Here is a 19,858-nt window from a genome sequence, read left to right on the forward strand (position 1 = left end):
AATCGCAAATCATTTTCCGTTGGTCTAATTGCCTGTAATTTATTTTATCGATACTTATATCTTACAATTTAAAGACTTTGTCTTGACTGGTTGAAATATGTTATATTAGCTATTGACGAAGAAGGTCTTTTGGTTCGGAAATATCTGGCCCTTACATCTGACATTGTTTATGACCTGGTCTCGTGGTCCGAAGACACTTGCTCTATATGCATAGCATTGTACATGTACGGGTTGGAATATATTTCATGCATCTAAAAAAATATACTTCCGTGTTAGGCACTGCGTCAACCTTTTTAATTTGTTGGACAGGTATCTTGTCCAGAGATGTTTTTCATTGGGTGATAAACTCAACGAAAGGTAATGGGTAACAGAATTAAGATTTTATTTTAATCTTTAGTTACCCTTATCATTGGTCCAGAATCAAACCAAGGACGGAAATCTATCCAGACAATCATTATTTTAATAAGGATTTTTTTTAATCTTCCCGAATTTATAGGTTAATTAATACCAATTTTCCAAGTGTCAGTCAGTAGTATGTAAATGGGCATGCGGCGCCAGGCTTCAGGCTGTGGTGTCTGTGGTGTTTTCCGCCATCTTGGATTGTGACGTCACGGCGGCCATCTTGGATGGTTGTGACCTTGACCTTTGAACTTGACCTTGACCCCGGCGGCCATTTTGGATCCGCCATCTTGGATCCGCCATTTTGGATGACGTCATTGTGTTCTCGAACATTCCGGCGATGTGATTTCCGCCATATTGGATGATGACGTCACCGTTGCAGTTTTTCGTTACGGCCGCCATCTTTAACTTTTTTATATATTATCCGATTTTAATGAATTTTTTTTTAAAAATTATAAAAAAATTCAAATAATAAAATTTTAATAAAATACTTATAAAATAGTACTTTTACGCCACGGAGTTCGGAGTCCTCGGTTCGAACACGACGAGCGCAAAAAAAAATTAAAAATGGCGACCGATCCTTCCCTCACAGTGGACGCAGGCAGACTGACTCCCACCACTTTTTTTAAAGCATATATATAGTCACCTAGTATGACGTCATGTCCGCCATCTTATCTTCGTTGCTGGAGACCACCATCTTGTTTTCGTCGGCGAGAGTGCGCTGACGCCATGTTAGTTTAGTTCTTATCCTCTAGAGTGCAGTAATCATTTATTACTGTGACACCCGCCATCTTGAAATTTGGCCGCCATCTTGAAAATCCGTAATTATTTAGCTAGAAATTCTGGAAAAGTTCCAAAATTCATTAAATAAATCACTCATTAACTTACATATCGATTCGATCCGCTCCTGTTCTCGGTTCGATACCCGAACGATGCAATAATGTTTAATTTTATGTAAAAAATAATAATTGCAATAAACCATGTTCAACATATTTAAAGAGACTCTAAATCCTCTACTACCATCATCCTATCAGACATCAAGACCACCCTATTGGAAATTCGTAATTTTAATGCTAGAGATTCGGGAAAAAGTTCAAAATTCATTAAATAAATTTGTAATCTATATACTGATTGATTAGATCGAATAAGGTCCTTGGTTCGATCCCTGGCCGATACAAAACAACTTTAATTTTAAAAAATACCACAAAAGCGACAGGTTTGAGAAAATAAAAACACCACAAGTTCTTTTAAAAAAATTTATTACATAAATTCAATACACTACTACAAGCACAAAAAAAACACTGACAAATTACCAAAGCCTTTTGGATTCCTCGTTTCAAACAGTCTTCTTATTGTACGGACTAAGCCTTTTACATTACTTTAAATGTCTATCCGATCCGTTCATTACCTCAGCCAGAGACGGACTGAAGTCCATATCACCAGGGTCTCACTTATATAGACTCATCAGTCGGTACAACACATGAGTCAAAACAAGAACCATGTTCATTATACTCACACTTAACTTTCTCGGAGCATTTTTTATAATGAAGATGTAAGCTATCAAGACGTGAAATTAGTTTTTTGCACTTATTGCACTGAAATTGTATTCTTTTAACATTATTAGAACAACTGCTTCTTTCATGTCTGCGAGCATTTGAGGTGATAATAAATGATGCGTCACAGTATTTGCACTGACGCAATGTACGCTCTTCATTAGTTGATGAATCCATTGCTGACGATGAAACTTCGGATGATGGTGGTATCACGTCTGTTGAAATCTCCTCCAATGTTGACATCGTCGTTGCACACGGGATCTGCTCCTTCTCCGTCGTAGCTGTCGTCAAGGTTCCCGTAGTCGATGGTACATCCTCCATCGAGTTCAACGTTAAAGACGGTAAAGATGCCATCGAGGTCTCAAGAACAGCTAATTGACACGACTTATGCACCAGAAGAAACAAACTAGGTGATCCTTACACCGCCGTCGTCAGAAACAAACTGAGCCTCCTGCTGTCTAGGACTCGCTTATATACATGTACCGTATGGAATAATACGCTAGTCAAATCTAGAACCATGTACAATAATACTAGAGTCAAATCTACAAATTAAAAAAGATGATCATTTGATCGAAAAAAAATTCGATCTCTCCAATATACGCCAGGCTCCAAGAGCTACAATTCACGTCATCAGATCCATCTACATTTTGCTCCTATGCTTCAATTGACCATTAGCTGCAAGTGCTCCAACAGCTCCATCCGCTCCAACACTTAATGTACGCAATGTACGCGCAATACATGCAATTTACACGCAATAAATGTAATGATTACACAGTACACACAGGAAACGGAACGTACACACAGTACACACACAGGAAACGGAACGTACACACAGTACACACACACAGGAAACGGAACGTACACACAGTACACACAGGAAACGGAACGTACACACAGTACACACAGGAAACTAAACGTACACACAGTACACACAGGAAACTAAACGGACACACAGTACACACAGGAAACGGAACGTACACACAGTACACACAGGAAACTGAACGTACACACAGTACACACAGGAAACTGAACGTACACACAGTACACACAGGAAACGGAACGTACACACAGTACACACAGGAAACGGAACGTACACACAGTACACACAGGAAACGGAACGTACACACAGTACACACAGGAAACGGAACGTACACACAGTACACACAGGAAACGGAACGTACACACAGTACTCACAGGAAACGGAACGTACAAACAGTACACACAGGAAACTGAACGTACACACAGTACACACAGGAAACGGAACGTACACACAGTACACACAGGAAACTGAACGTACACACAGTACACACAGGAAACGGAACGTACACACAGGAAACGGAACGTACACACAGTACACACAGGAAACGGAACGTAAACACAGTACACACAGGAAACGGAACGTACACACAGTACACACAGGAAACGTAATGATCACACATACAGTAGCGGAAACACACACAGGCTTAGTTGGAAATCAGAATACAAGAAATAAAAACATTAAATTTTTACTTTCAATATTTTATTACTTCTCAACATTACACAAAAACAAGTAAAAGAAGCCATTATTGTATGTAGCCATCTTTCCTCAGTTCTTTGAGTATGAAGGATATTTCTTTGATGCACGGATAGTTTCTTGCACAAAGCGAGCCATGTAGAAGTCTTAGCCGGTCAACCAATATGTTTGGATCTTTCCATGATGTGTAATCAATCTCTTCTACCACCATCTTACTTGCTTGTTTATTATCAATACTTTTAATATCACAATCGTCCCAGTGATCATAATAAGCATTATCAGATTTATTTATTATAACACAACGTTTCCATCGTTTCGGTCTCAGGACATCGCCACATTCTTCGATCTTGTCAGCTCTAGGTGCTTCATCACAGTCTATGCCTTTGTCAACAGCCTCAGAGTCACTGTAACAATCACTGTAGAAGACATCCTCTTCACCCAGATTACCGTATGAATTCGCTATCGATGATGTCGAAGTGTCTTCATCGTCTTCATGCTTCCTTTTTAGGAGTCCATCATTTTTACAAAGAATGGAGGATCTACTGAATATAGGCTTGAATGTATTCTCACTTTTCACGGTGTTGATACTTCCATTAGTTTCAGTCTTCCCGAAGCCATTAGCATCCTTCAATTTATGTTCTTCCTCACGATCGGGTGAGCTAATACCATCACGCTCAGGAGAAGGAAAATTGATGTCATAATGCAGATCACTCTTCTTTAGTCTAGTGGATCCATCGGTGTCCTCTATGCCGTAAGTAGTCTTGACTTTACATGTTCTACCATGTCTTTTTAAGCTGTCAATTCGTGTTAACAACCTGCTACAACGATTACAGCTTAACATGTTGCGTAGTGGGTTTCTAGCACAATCATTCTTCTCATGACGTCTAGCATTCCTTCTCATGACAAAATCCTTGCCACAGTATCTACAGCGGCTTCCTTCAGATTCAGCTATAGATAACAAACCACGATCCATGGTAGCTTCTGTGACTAATGTTAGATACAAACTGTCAGTTTTCTCCAATTGGAACCATTTCTTAAATAGAGTTTTTGAAATATTACATCAGCGAGAGTTAAGTTATCTAATGCAAAGCAAATTGATGCAAGTAGTTCCGGCTGTCGTCAACAGATGGCGCCACGTGTTGCTTGCAGGTAAATAATATATATTTCATAATGTGGGATGTGGAACGCTCACTATCGATCGCAAACGGAGGTTGGCTTCGATAGTATCCAAGGAGAAAAAAGTTCGTCCTTCCTGCTAGTGCTTCTCAGATTTCTCAGGGTCCGCTATCTTGGATTACGACGTCACGGCGGCCATCTTGGATGGGTGTGACCTTGGCCTTTGACCGAAACCGCAGGAATGATCGCAAGCACACGGATTAACCATCAAAATATTGATAAGAATAATCAGGAGCACACGGAGAAAACCATCATAATATTGGCAAGAATAATCAGGAGCACACGGAGAAAACCGCCACAAGTTTTCTTTGATATCATTAAAATACAAAAAAAAAATTAATAAAAAATTAAAAATAAAAACAAAACAAAAATTCAAACATTCTGGCTTGTACTAGAACTCTATCTTTGCTCAACAATGAGAAGTTCACAAGCTAGCAGAATGTTTGAATTTTTTTTTTCGTTTTTATTTTTAATTTTTTATTATTTTTTTTTTGTATTTTAATGATATCAAAGAAAACTTGTGGCGGTTTTCTCCGTGTGCTCCTGATTATTCTTGCCAATATTATGATGGTTTTCTCCGTGTGCTCCTGATTATTCTTATCAATATTTTGATGGTTAATCCGTGTGCTTGCGATCATTCCTGCGGTTTCGGTCAAAGGCCAAGGTCACACCCATCCAAGATGGCCGCCGTGACGTCGTAATCCAAGATGGCGGACCGTGAGAAATCTGAGAAGCACTAGCAGGAAGGACGAACTTTTTTCTCCTTGGATACTATCGAAGCCAACCTCCCTTTGCGATCGATAGTGAGCGTTCCACATCCCACATTAAGAAATATATATTATTTACCTGCAAGCAACACGTGGCGCCATCTGTTGACGACTGCCGGAACTACTTGCATCAATTTGCTTTGCATTAGATAACTTAACTCTCGCTGATGTAATATTTCAAAAACTCTATTTAAGAAATGGTTCCAATTGGAGAAAACTGACAGTTTGTATCTAACATTAGTCACAGAAGCTACCATGGATCGTGGTTTGTTATCTATAGCTGAATCTGAAGGAAGCCGCTGTAGATACTGTGGCAAGGATTTTGTCATGAGAAGGAATGCTAGACGTTATGAGAAGAATGATTGTGCTAGAAACCCACTACGCAACATGTTAAGCTGTAATCGTTGTAGCAGGTTGTTAACACGAATTGACAGCTTAAAAAGACATGGTAGAACATGTAAAGTCAAGACTACTTACGGCATAGAGGACACCGATGGATCCACTAGACTAAAGAAGAGTGATCTGCATTATGACAATAATTTTCCTTGTCCTGAGCGTGATGGTATTAGCTCACCCGATCGTGAGGAAGAACATAAATTGAAGGATGCTAATGGCTTCGGGAAGACTGAAACTAATGGAAGTATCAACACCGTGAAAAGTGAGAATACATTCAAGCCTATATTCAGTAGATCCTCCATTCTTTGTAAAAATGATGGACTCCTAAAAAGGAAGCATGAAGACGATGAAGACACTTCGACATCATCGATAGCGAATTCATACGGTAATCTGGGTGAAGAGGATGTCTTCTACAGTGATTGTTACAGTGACTCTGAGGCTGTTGACAAAGGCATAGACTGTGATGAAGCACCTAGAGCTGACAAGATCGAAGAATGTGGCGATGTCCTGAGACCGAAACGATGGAAACGTCGTGTTATAATAAATAAATCTGATAATGCTTATTATGATCACTGGGACGATTGTGATATTAAAAGTATTGATAATAAACAAGCAAGTAAGATGGTGGTAGAAGAGATTGATTACACATCATGGAAAGATCCAAACATATTGGTTGACCGGCTAAGACTTCTACATGGCTCGCTTTGTGCAGGAAACTATCCGTGCATCAAAGAAATATCATTCATACTCAAAGAACTGAGGAAAGATGGCTACATACAATAATGGCTTCTTTTACTTGTTTTTGTGTAATGTTGAGAAGTAATAAAATATTGAAAGTAAAAATTTAATGTTTTTATTTCTTGTATTCTGATTTCCAACTAAGCCTGTGTGTGTTTCCGCTACTGTATGTGTGATCATTACGTTTCCTGTGTGTACTGTGTGTACGTTCCGTTTCCTGTGTGTACTGTGTTTACGTTCCGTTTCCTGTGTGTACTGTGTGTACGTTCCGTTTCCTGTGTGTACGTTCCGTTTCCTGTGTGTACTGTGTGTACGTTCAGTTTCCTGTGTGTACTGTGTGTACTGTTTGTACGTTCCGTTTCCAGTGAGTACTGTGTGTACGTTCCGTTTCCTGTGTGTACGTTCCGTTTCCTGTGTGTACTGTGTGTACGTTCAGTTTCCTGTGTGTACTGTGTGTACGTTCCGTTTCCTGTGTGTACTGTGTGTACGTTCAGTTTCCTGTGTGTACTGTGTGTACTGTTTGTACGTTCCGTTTCCTGTGTGTACTGTGTGTACCTTCCGTTTCCTGTGTGTACTGTGTGTACGTTCCGTTTCCTGTGTGTACTGTGTGTACGTTCCGTTTTTTGTGTGTACTGTGTGTACGTTCCGTTTCCTGTGTGTACTGTGTGTACGTTCAGTTTCCTGTGTGTACTGTGTGTACGTTCCGTTTCCTGTGTGTACTGTGTGTACGTTCAGTTTCCTGTGTGTACTGTGTGTATGTTCCGTTTCCTGTGAGTACTGTGTGTACGTTCCGTTTCCTGTGTGTACTGTGTGTACGTTCCGTTTCCTGTGTGTACTGTGTGTACGTTCCGTTTCCTGTGTGTACTGTGTGTACGTTCCGTTTCCTGTGTGTACTGTGTGTACGTTCAGTTTCCTGTGTGTACTGTGTGTACGTTCAGTTTCCTGTGTGTACTGTGTGTACGTTCCGTTTCCTGTGTGTGTATACTGTGTGTACGTTCCGTTTCCTGTGTGTGTACTGTGTGTACGTTCTGTTTCCTGTGTGTGTGTACTGTGTGTACGTTCCGTTTCCTGTGTGTACTGTGTAATCATTACATTTATTGCGTGTAAATTGCATGTATTGCGCGTACATTGCGTACATTACGTGTTGGATCGGATGGAGCTGTTGGAGCACTTGCAGCTAATGGTCAATTGAAGCATAGGAGCAAAATGTAGATGGATCTGATGACGTGAATTGTAGCTCTTGGAGCCTGGCGTATATTGGAGAGATCGAATTTTTTTTCGATCAAATGATCATCTTTTTTAATTTGTAGATTTGACTCTAGTATTATTGTACATGGTTCTAGATTTGACTAGCGTATTATTCCATACGGTACATGTATATAAGCGAGTCCTAGACAGCAGGAGGCTCAGTTTGTTTCTGACGACGGCGGTGTAAGGATCACCTAGTTTGTTTCTTCTGGTGCATAAGTCGTGTCAATTAGCTGTTCTTGAGACCTCGATGGCATCTTTACCGTCTTTAACGTTGAACTCGATGGAGGATGTACCATCGACTACGGGAACCTTGACGACAGCTACGACGGAGAAGGAGCAGATCCCGTGTGCAACGACGATGTCAACATTGGAGGAGATTTCAACAGACGTGATACCACCATCATCCGAAGTTTCATCGTCAGCAATGGATTCATCAACTAATGAAGAGCGTACATTGCGTCAGTGCAAATACTGTGACGCATCATTTACTATCACCTCAAATGCTCGCAGGCATGAAAGAAGCAGTTGTTCTAATAATGTTAAAAGAATACAATTTCAGCGCAATAAGTGCAAAAAACTAATTTCACGTCTTGATAGCTTACATCTTCATTATAAAAAATGCTCCGAGAAAGTTAAGTGTGAGTATAATGAACATGGTTCTTGTTTTGGCTTATGTGTTGTACCGACTGATGAGTCTATATAAGTGAGACCCTGGTGATATGGACTTCAGTCCGTCTCTGGCTGAGGTAATGAACGGATCGGATAGACATTTAAAGTCATGTAAAAGGCTTAGTCTGTACAATAAGAAGACTGTTTGAAACGAGGAATCCAAAAGGCTTTGGTAATTTGTCAGTGTTTTTTTTTTGTACTTGTAGTAGTGTATTGAATTTATGTAATAAATTTTTTTAAAAGAACTTGTGGTGTTTTTATTTTCTCAAACCTGTCGCTTTTGTGGTATTTTTTAAAATTAAAGTTGTTTTGTATCGGCCAGGGATCGAACCAAGGACCTTATTCGATCTAATCAATCAGTATATAGATTACAAATTTATTTAATGAATTTTGAACTTTTTCCCGAATCTCTAGCATTAAAATTACGAATTTCCAATATGGTGGTCTTGATGTCTGATAGGATGATGGTAGTAGAGGATTTAGAGACTCTTTAAATATGTTGAACATGGTTTATTGCAATTATTATTTTTTACATAAAATTAAACATTATTGCATCGTTCGGGTATCGAACCGAGAACAGGAGCGGATCGAATCGATATGTAAGTTAATGAGTGATTTATTTAATGAATTTTGGAACTTTTCCCGAATTTCTAGCTAAATAATTACGGATTTTCAAGATGGCGGCCAAATTTCAATATGGCGGGTGTCACAGTAATAAATGATCACTGCACTCTAGAGGATAATAACTAAACTAACATGGCGTCAGCGCACTCTCGCCGACGAAAACAAGATGGTGGTCTCCAGCAACGAAGATAAGATGGCGGACATGACGTCATACTAGGTGACTATATATATGCTTTAAAAAAAGTGGTGGGAGTCAGTCTGCCTGCGTCCACTGTGAGGGAAGGATCGGTCGCCATTTTTAATTTTTTTTGCGCTCGTCGTGTTGGAACCGAGGACTCCGAACTCCGTGGCGTAAAAGTACTATTTTATAATTATTTTATTAAAATTTTATTATTTGAATTTTTTTATAATTTTTAAAAAAAATTTCATTAAAATCGGATAATATATAAAAAAGTTAAAGATGGCGGCCGTAACGAAAAACTGCAACGGTGACGTCATCTTCCAATATGGCGGAAATCACATCGCCGGAATGTTCGAGAACACAATGACGTCATCCAAAATGGCGGATCCAATATGGCGGATCCAAAATGGCCGCCGGGGTCAAGGTCAAAGGTGAAGGTCACAACCATCCAAGATGGCCGCCGTGACGTCACAATCCAAGATGGCGGAAAACACCACAGACACCACAGCCTGAAGCCTGGCGCCGCATGCCCATTTACATACTACTTCAGTCAATATGTCGTCATCGAATTACTTCTGGCTGGTTGGCTAGGAAACTAAGCTTATTTTAGGACTTACACCATATTTTATTAAATGAGAGTCTTTTTTAACTAAAATTACCTATTTTTATCGATCAAGTATCGAAAAAAGGATATGATTTGATCGAATCAATCAATACATTAATTGCAGATTTATTAAAATAAATGAATAACAGGCGATTTGCCTAAAGGCGGTTTACCTAAACATGAATTCGTTACGGCGATTTGCCTAAAATAATTTCGCCTAAAGGCGTTTTGCCTAACGTCGAATTGCCTAACCCAAGACTTCTGAAATCCGTTACGTAAGTGTTTTTAATTTAAATATTTCAAGTAAATTTTATTAATTTTCCTAATTTTTATAAATTGAAATCCTTTTATAACCGAGGTTATTTTTTTATGTTTTAGTAAAGCATTTCCTTTTTGTAAGTAAACACGTGGTCGGGGTGAAGAATTTCAGTCGATGTATCATATTTCAGACATGCTCACTCTAAATGTCAAAGTCAAGGTAAAAGGTCCCCTCCGAAGTTTACTTGAGTCTGATAGATGGATAATTTAAGCCTTCGATATTTTGGGGGAATAAAACGAAAAATATTTTCGCCAAAAAGGTGTTTTTTCCCTCAAAATACGGAAATTTTGATTGTTACATATTTTTTGAGATTTTCTTGTGAAAATATTTTCCTTATAATAAGAATATTTAACCTTTTTACACATTTGGGGCACATTTTGGTTCGTTATGGCGAGTTTTAGAGGTCCAAGTCGGAGTTAAAGGTCGAGGTTGTCCAAAATGGGGATCCAAGGCATCTGACACCGCCCCCTTAACACCTCGTCTAAACACCTGCCTCAAGAGGAACATTACAAAAAAAACATTGCTCTCAACTTCACATTCAAAAACAAACTAAGTTTAGATGTGTGTAAAATTATTTTTTTTCACTTTAATTTTTCCATTAAACATCGATTAGACAGTTGCGCAATTATTATATTTGAAATAATTTAGAAGAATTCGTGTGTCTAGAAAAGTTACGAGACTTGAAGAATTACTTTGCCAATTTTAATTGTTCGGGTTGTACTTTGAGCAGCCAGAGCCGTGTCGGCTCGCGGGCAGTGCAGCTGGACTCTCGTGGGGGTGGAGCCGTGTGGCGGGGCGGGGCGGGGCCCGGCCAGGCATGCAGCGGTCGTTCCTCACGCCGGCATAGCCGCGTGTAATGAGCCACTAATTGGGAGGCAGGCGCGCCTCTGGGGAGTCGAACCATTGTCTTCAGGAGTGATGAAAGAGGATCATGGGAGCAATTGAGCCACTTGTGGAGAGGGCTGGAGAGCTGTGGCATCCCGTCGCTCTCGCGAGCGGGCGAGGGATTGTGAGAGCCTCCGTCTCACAGATGTTCCGCGCCCTGCGCTGCTCACTCGCTGAGTTCACCGTCTTCGTCGGCCATGCTGCCTGCGAATATCGCTCGTCTGAGACGACCCTTTCCAACAACAAGTAAACGAAACTACAAACTAGAAAATAATCCTGATTTTAAATTTGTGCTTTTAGTAGCCATTTTGATTATGTAACGAGATACCTATATGCTGTACTTTGCCACAGCATTAGGACAGGAAATTCTGTTACGTGCATTGAAAACATATAGTTGATTTGAATTTTTTTTCATGTAAATGTAACACCTTTCTTACGATAGGTACTGCACTCTTTGTTACAGTTAAAGTTACTGTTAAGAGAAATGGACGTAATAGTTTGCCAAATTTTACATTCAAATCATTCATTTTATGGATTAGGTTTGATAATGTGACAAAAAATATTTACAAATTCATCTGAATTATAAATTATGTCATACTCAAAGAAAATAATTTTCGCAAATTAAAAAACAATTTACGTTTTCAATTTTTAAAGTTTTTCATTTGGAATTTTTAAATTTATTATTGAAAAATATGTTAAGAATCAATTTAACATTCAGTACCAAGGTGATTCGAGACGTGACAGCGTACCTCTGAGTTGGAAAGCATACGCTTTTGAATGCATGGCCATCGAGACAGTTAACACACTGATAATTAAATTATATATAGGTATAAATAACACACATATTCGGGTTTGTAATTTTTTTATTTTGAAGAAATAATAGCATCACCTGCTAGAGGGCGTTACCACCATATTTGTTTTTAATAGTTTCTACCAAAAGCAATAGTAACACACATAGTCTTCTAGAGCGAACTGCCACCCTCTTGTTTTTTAGTAATCCATCCAAGGAGCGCTAGTGTCAAGTAGCACACACACACATGCCATTTGTTACAGTGTGCTACTGGCACACTGATTTAATTTCTTTCCACTAGTGTGCCAATCACCAGACTGTCATGGCATTTGCCATCTTGTCTGTTTTGGCCACTGTATTGTAAATCTGTAATTATTTAACAGAAAAATTCGGGAATAATTCCAAAATTTATAAAAAATAACTCATTAATTCACTGAATTAATGAAATCGATTTCTGTTCTAAGTTCGATCTTTTTTGAAGCAAAACAATATTATTTAAGGTAAAAATGTGTTCATTTAATTAAATATATGAAAAATCCTGAAAGGGACTTAAATTTATAGTCTACCAGCTCCCAGCTAGCTGATATCATCCATATTCACCGTCATCTTCAAAATTCATGGCAGCTTGGACCTCTGAGTTGGAAAACATACGCCATTGACGTACGGCCATCAAGAAATTTACCAGACTGAAAATTAAATAAGGTTTACAATAAATAACACACACATTCGGACTTATTATTTTTTTTAATCCGAAGAAATAATAGCATCACCTGCTAGAGGGCATTACCAACATCTTTATTTTCAATACTTGCTATCAGGAGTGCTAGTTAACACACAGCGTCTGCTAGAGGACGCTGCTGCCATTTTGTTTTCAGTAATCGGTACAAGGAGCGCTAGTGTCATGTAGTTCACATGACATCTGCTAGAGTGCGTTATCGCCATATTAGTTCAATTTTCACCCGCTAGTGTCATCTGTTTGGACAGCTGTCTTGGAAATCTGTAATTATTTATAAAAACATTCGAGAAAAATTCCAAAATTCATCTAAAAATAACTTATGAATTTACTGATTGATTAAATCGATTATTATCCTCGGTTCGATCCTTGTTCGATGCAAAAGGTAATTCAAATCTTCAAAAATATTTATTTACTTAAATATTGTGAAAAGTAATAAAAGTGGCTTAAATTCCTAGTCGACCAGCCGCTAGTAAGCTAATAACATCCAGCTTCGCCATCAGCTTGAAACTCAGTAATATTTTACCTAGAAACTCGGTATAAATTTTAAAAATAATCAAAAAATTTCCTTACAATGTAATGAATGATTGACTAGATAGCATTGGACATGCAATGGACATGCATTTGACAAAAAGAACACAATTTGGACACACAGTCGAGAGAACTCAGTCTTATTTGTAAATCAGATTTCGAGTAATAAAGCAATAATTGTTAAAATGCATAATATACTTTTTTAGGTTTTATACAAATGCAAGTAAAATAAGTCGTTATTTTATGTAGCCAGCTTCCCTCAGTGTTTTAAGTATGAAGGCTACTTCGATGATGTGCGAGTATAGTTTCCTTATATCATCAACGTCCTTCAATTTTAGTTCTTTGACGAGATCCGGTGAGCTATGTACATAACCATTTTCAAGACATGGAAAATTATTGTCATCATGCAGCACACACTTTTTGAGTGTAGTGGCTTTATCGATGTCCTATAGCTTATTTATTTATTTATTTTATTTAGTGGGAATGGCTTTACATGTTCTGTCATGTCTTTTTAAGCTGTAAATTCGTGTAAATATCCTGCTACACTGATCGCACTTAACATTATGCATAGTGGATTTTTAACAGAACCATTCTTGTCCTGATGTCTTTCTCAGGACAAATTCCTTGCTGAAGAAATTACAGCTGTGTCTTTTAGATATATTTGCAATTCATTTCTGCCAAAATCGTGTCCTTTTGATAGAGCTGCAAGCAACAAACCATGATTCATGTTAACTTTTGGAACAATTACCTAAATATAATTTTTAATATTTCATCAGTGACAGTTAATGTATTTCATACAAGAAACTTATCACAATTAATTCCTATTCCTGCCAACATATTTTGCAATATGGTGTATAAATATTGTTGATTTGTCATGTGGGATGCTGGATACTCTCTCAAGAGGAGGGCTTCGCTAGACATCAAGGAGACGGAAGTTTGTCTTGCATGACGGTGTTTCTCAGTGGTTTCAATACAAAGTAATTGTCACGGTTATTAATCTTTTAATCGATGTCATGTTCAAACAGTTATTGTTTTTATGTGGGATGTGGGATGCTCTTTCACGATCTAAAGAGGAGGAGGTCTTAACTAGACATCAAGGAGAATTAAGTTTGTTTTTATTGATAGCGTTTCACAGCTGTCTCAATGCACAGTAATCGACTGAGTAATGTATCCTATTTCGTTTGAATTTCACATGATAAAAAAATTTTACGTACTCATTTGGTAACATTAATTCGTCAACTAAACGAAACTCTGAACAATTGCATGTCTGATTTAAGAAAAGGCATGGAGAGATTGTATTCTCAGAAATAACCTGAAGCACACGGAGGACACCAACAGCAGTCTTGTCAGGTATAATCATGAACACACGGAGTAAACTAACAGAAGTCTTGAAAATCCAGTTAAGTGAATACATTTCTATGTTTGCTTGCATGTTTAATATAATAATATGCCTATCTTAGCTATATACATTTTATGCATATGCATATTTGTAACTGATATATGCTAAAAATATTATCATGCAAGCCATACAGTATATATTAATCATGTAAATGTAACATTCACTGAACTGTATTTTAAAGACTTCTGTTGGCGGCAGTGCACTCTAGAAGATGGCATATGCACTACATGACACTAGTGCTCCTTGTAACAATTACTGAAAACAAGATGGTGGCATCACCTTCTAGCAGGCTATGTGTGTTAACTATCACTTCTGACAGCAAGTATTGAAAATAAATATGGTGGCAATGCCCTCTAGCAAGTGATTCTATTATTCCTTCAAACTAAAAAAAAAAAAACAAGTTCGAATATGTGGGTTTTAGTTTTATATGCCTTATTTAATTTTCAGTCTGGCAAATGTCGATGGCCGTGCGGTCAAATGTGAAATTTCTAACTAAGAGGTACGAGCTGTCATGGTTTGAATCACCTCAGTTCCGATGTATTTTGTATAAATAATTCCATATAATATGTCGATAAGGACCATAACAACATTGATAGGTAATAAAACATCGACCTTACTTGCATGACACAGAGCGATGCTGGCGCACTCTAGGAGCAAAAAGCAAAAACAAAGATGGTGGTATTCAAGATCATGACCTCCAGCAGAAAAAAAACAGATGGTGGTCGTGGTGTTATCCAAGATGGCAGATGTGTTGTCAGAATCAATTCAGTGGTTGTAATTTCAGATCCAAGTTGGCCGATGTGATATCAGAAATCAATATGGCATCCATTATGAAAAGTTAAATGCAAATGAGTAAGTTGTTCGATTCCAAGATGATGGAATGTTCTAGAAAACAAAATGGTGGTAAAAAAGATGATCGATCCAAAATATCGGCTCGGGCAAGGAAAAGATAAAATGTCAAGGCCAAGGTCATCTAAGAAGGCCACTGTGACATCATAATCCAAGATGGTGGACACCGACTCCATCACCTCACTCCGACTCCAGGACCATTGTGCTCTTTCTAATAATACTTATAATTTCTTCATTATTTTTTGTGTTTATTAGCACTTAATATGCAAACATTGAGCGCAGTTATAATTCTGTACTCAAAAAGTCTATTTTACATCCCACCCTATGGTCTGATTTTAGTTCGAAAGCGAAACTGAGAAGTTTGTTATCTGTAAAAATTTTGAAGTATCTCCCTTATACCATACAGCAAAACTGGTAAATCCATAAATATATAATTATTAGCTCCCGATTACAGGCACCATAGCATACATAAGCAGGGTTTAATTGCTAGGAGAAGAATGCTAATGGTTGCCCTGGTCTGTGAAAAATTTATTAGAAAATTGCTCTGACTGTAAAATCTCGAGCATCATAAATATTTTCAAGGGTGTCTAAAGGGGATGGGCAATCAGAGTGGATTAGGCAAGACTGGTTTTGCTCTTCTTAAATGCCTTGTCGCGGTCAGGTGTATGAGGCTTTGCCTTTCATGTTTACAACTCGGCAGTCTTGGGAATGAATTGCCGATAGAAGTTCAGCTTTCTGGGTAACTGGGTTTAACTTCTTTTCCATAACTGTTTCTTTTGTAGCTGCATGAATCAATAACTTTCTCTGATACAGTTCTGGTAAAATATGTGGAGATACTGTGGCCCAAAAATGTCACTCGTAGTTTGCCAAATATGCATTTTGATGAGTAAATAAAGAACTTACGCTGAGAGAGACATTTAAAATGTTCCTTTAGGTTCCATAGTCTGCATTATTGCTGGAAGCTACCAAGAGGTTATCGAGATAAGACACACACAATTCAAGCCTTTCAGTACTTCAGTTATGCACTTCTGAAAAAATTTAGCAGGATTAAGAAGACCAACTTACATTAATGGACATTCGTCAAAGTTCAGTTTTTGGAATATAAGCCATAGGCTCTGATAAAATCGATAACAGAGATTTTTTGTCACAAACAGTGTGATGCAAGTCCTCAATGGGTGGGATTGGATATCTGAATAAAATTTTACCTACATTAAACAGACAGTTGTACCCACATGGCCTCCACTCCTCCCTTTTTTTTGGGTTTTATATGCTTAGGTGAAGATGAAGATGAGTCAGAAGATCAAGTTGTGCCATGTTCAGCATACAGTTAAGCTCTCTCTGCTATCTTCAGTTTGTCTGGTGACAAACTATGTGCTTGGATGTAAACAAGCTCTCTAACAGTGGTGCACATGTTATACACCACAAAATGTTGAACAATACTTAGAGTACAAAATAGCAGGTTGTGATATATGTTTTTTTGGACAAGGTCAAAGGTCAGAGTAGTTAGATGAAACTACTGGTATTACATGTAGGATTGTGGCACGAGGCGAGATATGTGGTGCTGTCTACCAGTTGTTAGTTGCATATGACTACTAACAGACCATAATGATGAAGTAAGTTAGCACCAATAATTGGTTTTGTGCCATAGGCCACTATGAAATGCCATACAAAATCTCGCTTGAACCATAATCTTAAAATTTTGATTATAAAGCCATAATTGAAATATGTGAGCTGTTGGATGTTTACAATACATAAATGGACTTAAGTCCGCTTCCAGGTAGTCGAGCACAATGGAATACACAAATGTTTGCACCTGTGTCTATCAAAACTGTTCCTTTACACTCTTGTCGGATATGAAGAGGCAGGTGGCAGAAATCTGTGTTGGTTTCGTTGGCCACTATCAACGAATCCCCTATAAGTTTTAAGCTTAATTCACAGGGCTAAGTACACCTTCGTGTCTTATCTCAAAGTGCTGGTAGTACCAGCAGATTCTTGTAAACTTCCGCTGCGTGCGAGCTGCTGGCATGCCACTTACGGGAACTGGTCGCAGCGAATCTCGCGTCGACCACGATGAGTTGAAAACGCTGCGATCTCATGTCACAGTATCGTGTCGATCTCTCCTATTTTCGCTGTTATGAAGATTGGCCGCTTCTCTAACGTGGTTTATAAAAAGGATGCTTCTGATAACTATGGCCTTGGAATAGTGTTAACAATGTTATCTGCGATGTTGACTAGTAAGTATATCCAATAATTTATTTGCATTGTGAGGTTTACTTGCACTGGTGGTGGTACGCGGCCCAGCACCTTAGAAGACTATCCGGGTCAATTATTCCGGCCAAACTTCAGAGGTGCTTAAGAAGTTGGTAAGGCTTTGATCACTGATCTTCTCATATCCCAGCAGTTTTGGTCTTTCACTCTTGGGAAGCACTCAGTATTAAAACAATTTCCAATTTGATTCTGTTATATTTGTTTTTAAAAAAGGAGATTGACTAATAAATCATGCACTTTCAATGCATATTTTCTGTCCAAATTGTCAAACACATAATTTTTTTTTCTCGTCCGTTAGTGCACATTAATGCTGAACCTGTACGAACCTGTACGAACTACATTTCTGGGCCAAAATAAAAGAATACGGACTGCGACACGCTCAATGAGCATGATTTACGATGAAGGATCATCCATGAATGATCATGATGATAAACTAAAATACGAGTTGTTACGATGTGCCGAAGCGCGATGCGGATTCATGTACTGTGTCCTTGAACTACGGTGATACTTCTATTTGTGGGGGGGGGGGGGGGGAAAGAGTCCCGGAATCCAGAATATGCTGGAAGTGTTACAGAACTCGAGCGTTTCCTTTACTCACGCGACAAAAGTCGCGATAGCACTTCGCAAGAGACATGCGGTGCGGATAGCATGTGTGGTGAAGCATTTCGCTCATCGCGCGTGAGAGATATTCCCCGATGCATTATCCTAAACGCGTCCTCGACTTGCCCGATCATGTCGAGGTCACCAGGGCAAAGTAGGACGCGTTGAATTAAACATCAAGTACGCAGATAAGAACTATTTTTTGGTCCAGCCGATCGCGCGAATAAATAATACACCGCCAGTAAAATGTTTGGCACGTCCAGATCTGAACACTGGTAAAGAACTGGCACTTGTCTCTTCGCAGGCCTGCACATATCCCGGTGAGGGTGATTTTAACTCCCTGAGCAGCCGGGCATATGGGACTCCTGAAGACTAGCTGCATTCCTCGGCTACGTGTTCATGAACGACACCACGGCTCCAACCGTTCGCCAGCGGACCCAGCACAGCACCACAGTGATCATCATCATCATCAGCATCATCATCATCAAGTTCTTTTATATTTCTAAAACACTTAAAACAGTGCAAAGCGCAGCCTGGGCTAAAACCTCAAACAGTTAAATGCCACTAGACTTCGATACTACTATGATAATCATTCTTTATCGTTAACTGGCACCGGGTTTAACCAACCAGCAAGTTACTGGCATTAGTGTCTTATAACTGTCGACATCCAGCATACCGTACGTCACTTTATGGTGGTATTCGCTTGCCGTTTATCGTCGCATGCACGGGCGCATACAAATACGCACACCTGACCTTGTGTTCGAAGCGCAAGCCTTGGCGTGTGTAATCTGCACATCATCTGTCCTTACACTGCGTGCTCCGCCTTGCTTATTTGATTACTGCCGAACCCAATTAAACTCTATCCAATTAATTAATTAAATTTGTGGTTGGGTTCTCGGGGGAGGGGAGATGGAAGTAGACGTGCTATAGGCTGTAAACTGTCGTAGTCTTCGCGTCATCTCGCTTGACATTGCCTGAACACGTGGCTAGCTTCGCCTCTCTAGTAATTGGAGAGGCAATTCATCAGCCATGCGTGTTGTGTGCCTGAATTACTTGCAACGAGTGCTTGGAGCAAAGGACAATATAAATTATAAAGTAATTGTACATTTACAATCTATTATTTTTAAGACAAATTCTAGTTAAACTTTCTATATTTTTAATAAATGAAACTTTTTGATTTTAAGGGTATAGAACGTAATCATGGTGTCAAATTCCACATTAGGTGTCATATTATGAAGTTAAAAGGACAATATCCAGTCTCAGCGGTTTGCATTTAATCTAAAAATTATTATTTTTTGGGCTATGTATGTCGCTTTAGGGACATTTCATACCTCCGACATTATGGGGGACTAAAATTGGAAATTTCATAAAAATGGGGAATTTTCCTTTAAAATAGTAATATGTTGTGACCTTTGAGGATTTTATAGTCTTTTTATGGAACTTTTAAAGAATTTTGACACCAAGATAGCGGCCGTTTTATCACAATTAAGATGGCTGACTCACTCCTCTTCTCCTATTCTGAACCCTGCTCTCAGATGAACCAATACATTCTACTGACTTGCACAGCAATTAAAAAATTTGAGACTTTGCAAAAAAAAATATGGAAAACATTT

Source organism: Bacillus rossius, chromosome 1 (assembly GCF_032445375.1).
Source record: "Bacillus rossius redtenbacheri isolate Brsri chromosome 1, Brsri_v3, whole genome shotgun sequence".
Classification (NCBI taxonomy): Eukaryota; Metazoa; Arthropoda; class Insecta; order Phasmatodea; family Bacillidae; genus Bacillus; species Bacillus rossius.